We start from the raw sequence: 5,184 nt of genomic DNA on the forward strand, positions 1-5,184 counted from the left end.
ATTCCTGTTTCCTCTCCATACCTGCCAGTAATGCGGAACTTGCATATGTAATACTCTCTTGCAGTCTGGGAGATACTTTGCTGCTGTTTTGCTCTGTGCACTCAATAATTGCTCTCTCTTCTGAAATCTTTTGATGTTGCTGTTGTTTTTCATTTATGATCTGCTCCATGAAGGGTCTTAGACTTGTATCATGGCAGTCTTTGACATAAAGATTTAACTAGTTTCTTTTCAATTCACCTTCCACACTGTGCCCTGTGGAAACAAACAGTATGATTGCTGGTCTCCAGGTCTGCAGAATGAGTCTTCAGAGCCCTCTCTGCTAAAAACCAAACAAATACATACTTTATTAGCATTAAAACATCCAGATTAAAAAAAAATCAGGATTCCCTGGGGAAGCCTTCTTTTGCTTCTGAGATCTAGCAAGAAAAAAGCAATGGACAGTGGATCAATTTTTTTAACAACAGCACTTTTCACCATATTTTTGTGTAATGAAAATTAAGTCTTGCTAATTTAAACAGTAAAACATTAGGAAATGCCAGAATAAAAACTGCTTGAGCAATCCTAATTCCAACTCCACCCCCATACACACATTCTGTATTTAATGAGCTTGTGTGGCCTTTAATTACACTTTCAGGTACCATGCGGGCTCCTTAGATAGTACAGAATGCACAAAACTAGTAAGTTTGTCTATTTGCGTCTCCTTTCTCTCTTTATTTTTTTTAACATTACCAAGTTTTAATGATACATGGCAGAGAGGCAGCATTCCTAAGATAACAAAAGTCCCTACAAGTTTCCTGAAAACCTGTGACTAAGGAGAGACAAGAACCTATTAGCATGGCAGCACAGAAACCTGCAGTGTCAGCAGCAAGCAGATGATCCATGCAGGAGGATATTACCAATGCCCCAACCATGATGAAAGGGTTGCAACTTTCTCAGTGCTAGTCAACCCAAAGGTGCAGCCCCAAGATATCTGACTCCTTAGTTCTGCAGCTCAGGACATCTTGTTCCTCACCTCTTGCACAGCTGCTTTTCACTCTGTCATTCTTTCCAGCAGTGAGGAGATCTCTGAAGCTTCAACCAAGTGTATGAACAGGCCATCTCAGTGTTCAGGAGAAAAGGAGATAAATAAGCAGATCGGCTTGGGCTTGGGTAAATATGGAATTGTGGCAGAACTCCAGTGCAAAAAAAGGAATATACAGAAGATGGAAGCAGGGATGGGCAACGCAGGAGGAATTTACAAACATTGCCTGGGCATGTAGGAATGGTGTCAGGAAAGTAAAAGCTCAGATGGAATTTTAACTTTCATGTCAATAGTAACAAAAAGAGCTTCAGCTGCTAAATGGTAAGTGGTTGAACAAGGAAAATGGCATCTGGTCACTGCGTAGGCTGGGTGTTTTACTCCAAGTGGACACAATCAAACCTGAGGAACTCAATGCTTTCTTTATACAGCAAGGTCTCCTAGGGCTTTAGGCCTGGTGTTCATGGAGGGGAGAGATCACCATGAGTGGGTGAATTAGGAGTTGCTGGAGAAAACTCGGCTTATACAAGTCTATGGAAATACAAGGGCTGTGTCCAAGGATGCTGACAGAGACATCTGATTCCAGCACAAGATTTCAGTCATCTTTGAGGAGCCGTGGATATCCCTGCCAACAGTAGAAATGTTGCATTTATACTTAAAAAGAACTCAAAGAACAGTCCAAGCAACTGCAGACTGTCCAATCACACTTCAATCCCTGGCAAAAAAGAACCATAAAAAAAGTTCTTTTGCATTATATTTCTGAACACATGAAGGAGAAATAGGCAATTGTGAATAATCAGCACAGGTTCACCAAGGATAAGTCATAACAGTGAACATGCCTGATTGCCCTTTTTTCATAAAAGAATGGGATTTGTGGATGGGTGAGAGCAATGCATGTTATTTACCTTGAATGTAGCAACATTTTCAACTCTGTCTATCAGCATTCTTGTATTTAAGCTAAGACATTATGGTCTGGATGTTTAGCCAACTGATCCAACTTTGAATGAGGTCAGAGGGTTGTGCTTAATGAGTTGTACTCTATCTGAGGGCTGCATTGTGGCATCTACCCTAGGACTGATCCAGCAGGAGAATCAGTTGCCCAAAGAGATTGTGCAGTCTCCATTGCTGAGGGTTTTGAAGACCAGATTGAGTCCTAAGCAAACTGGTCTGACTTCATTTCTGTAGAATCTTAGGAGACAAGAGGGCTAATGTGTGTGTGTCTCAAACACAGATAGCCAGATAGCTGTGGAGCCAGCCATGGATTGTTGATGATAACAGCCAAGAACTGTTGGTAATAACACACTGAGAAAGAACAGGATGTGGCTGGAGAAGAGGCCATAAGGAGGTAGGGCAGCACATTTCTGGGACAAACGTCCTAGTTCTGGCTCCTGGAGATGAGCACAACACAGCACAAGTGCAGGGATGAAGCTGAGAAGTGGGCATGGACTGTAAGAGGGGATTGAGACCACCAAAGATCCCCAAAGCCATCCTCAACCCATTTCCAGAAAAGTCTAGAAGAATGGACTGCACAGGATTAGTAATTTGCATAGAAAGTGAGAAACTTATCTCCAGTATGGAGAGATTTATCTGTAGAAGGTACTACCATAAGGCCTGGGTGCACAGGTGCTCCCAGAACCCTGAACATACCGTCAGCTGGATCAGTGCTGCAGCCAGGACTGGTGATCTCGCCTTCTCCCTTTTTTTCCTTTCACTCTGTCTCCTCCTCTCCTAATCATGCCTCTGTTCTCATTCAACCTACCCCATTACCCAAAACCAGTGCCATGTGCTTACACCAATTTACACGGCAAGAGTGTCATTTACTAATAAAACTTTGTAAGATTTTGCAGCCCCTCTGACTTGTAATTTCTTTCAACCATGAGCATCCACAAATCTTGGGTACTCCCCTCCCCCTTAAGCCACAATTTCTGACCCTGCTTGGAACCTTGGATGATCCTGTAATTACCATCATGAGGGCTTAATACTTGAAAAGTGCTATGGGTGCAGAATTCTCTTCCAACACAAAGTTATTTCACATCCATTTTTCAACCAAGGTACAGAGACTTCAACTACTCCACTGCTGAAAACTTTCTTTCCCTTACTTACTGTATCAATTGCATAGTTGGATCTGTTCAGTATATCTTAGATATGCTCACACATCAGAGACTACAGGTATCCCAGTACAAGTACCTACAAAACAAGAAACTGCTTAACTAAGAAGCAGAAATCTGGCTTATCCTTCCAGTTCATAGAAACAAGAACAAGGATGAAAATAGGGATAGGATGGGAAAGAGAGGGTGACACTGGGGAGAAAGAGAGTGATAGAAATACATTAGGAACAAACAAAGCACTAGGAAAGAATGAGAAGATGCAGGGCAGAAAAAGCCATTCTCCTTCAACACTAATCCTATTGCTGTCCTGGTTGTGCTGCCAATAGAAATGGTGCCCCTGTCCATGGGGGATGTGGTGTAGAGCAGAGGAATGAGGTCGCAAAGAGCTGCTTGAAATACTCCTATGTTTCTGCAGCTCCAGACTAGTCCTTACAGAGTGCATACAGCAAGACAATAGATCTAGAAGGATAAGTGGAGAATAGGATTAATTTTACTCCGAGGTGTGGGAGTAAATTGTTCCGCTCCAAACACCAAAGCAGTTCTCTTCTGCTGCATTGTCCTTTTCCCTTTCAGTAGCCCTGTTTGACACTGGATTTCTGATCTCTGCACCCAAATGGCAGAGCTCTCATAGAAAGTATGTCCCTTACCATCCAGCTCCAGTTTTTTCTGGGACCCTATTTCAAGTAAACAGCACATGTTATCTTGACATAAATAATACTGAAAGGGGCTAAACAGGGCAGACTTGATTCTAATCTGTCCTACAAATATTTGAGCTTTTGACATATTTTACTAACAAAATAAATCAGTAAAGGAATTTCACATGGGATCTTGGTTTCTGACAGCATTGTTCAGACATCTTTAATGATAATAGAGATTTTAAGCAAAAAAGGGTGTGAGCATGGTGATGCTCATCTGCACAGAGTCTTGGTGAAGTTGATTTTCACACAGGGCTTTTTGTGCTAGGAGAGACAAGGGAGAGGAGGGAATGATGGTTCTACTGGTGAGCACTGGCCACTGTGCCTTTCTGCTGTCCCACACACCTGGGCTCTTCCTAGTATGTTGGTGAATAAGTTTCTCTGCACATGACAGCACTGCTGAGTCAGGAGGGCAGTTCACTCATGCACACAACTCAGATGACTGCATCATCTGTCTTTCCAGACCAGGGCAGAAGCTGCTATGCATCAGCCTACAACATACAAACAACAGTGCACATTTGTCAGCATCTCACACACCAGGCAAACCAGTTCAGGCGTTTGCAGATAGACGAACATGTCAATTAATAACATTATCTTAATATTTCCACTTGCTATTACAAAATGTCAACTGGTATTACTAAATGTTTTTTTCTTTATTTACCTCTCTCTATTCCCTACTCCTCTCCAACCTCAGAAAATTTCAGCAAAAATTGTTCATAGGAGAATACTGGCATGCAGGATAACCTTCCTTACCCACTGTTCCAAATATGCTCAATGCATTTGGCATAAAGTCGTTCTAACAGTAAGTGACCTCAGCCTCTTACTGAGAGGATGGTATGGTCTTAGCAGGTGGGGAATGGCACAAGGATTTCAAAGGCCTGAGCGAGAGGTGACATGGTGTATGTTAGTATTTTGGGGCCATTTCTGGAATCCATTAGCCTGTCAGCTCAGTACTGCTGAGGCTAAGTGTTGGTGCACCGTGGGTGTATGAGGGTGATTACATCTCAGAGTTGACATAAAGTCGCTGTGGCACTACCAGTGTTCATCTGATCTGGTCACAGGTCTTGTTTGAAACCAGTGGAGACTTTTCTTTTGCATTCCTTTGCATTTTTTTCTCTTGGTGAGTTTTTGGGTAGGAGATAACATCTAGTAGAGTGTCTCTACATCGGGGAAAGACAGCAGCAAAACCAGTCATAAAAATCCATAACCAAACTATATATACTGCGGCTGATAGACCCCAGCAGGTCTTACTTCTCCCCTTACTCTCCTCTAGTCCTTTTTCTACTCCAGTAAGCGATCACCCCTCGGACAGGGCTGCTCCCGCAAGGCTTCTCCCGGCTCATGACACCACCAGCACCCCCAG

Source organism: Geospiza fortis, unplaced genomic scaffold (genome assembly GCF_000277835.1).
Source record: "Geospiza fortis unplaced genomic scaffold, GeoFor_1.0 scaffold274, whole genome shotgun sequence".
Taxonomy (NCBI): Eukaryota; Metazoa; Chordata; class Aves; order Passeriformes; family Thraupidae; genus Geospiza; species Geospiza fortis.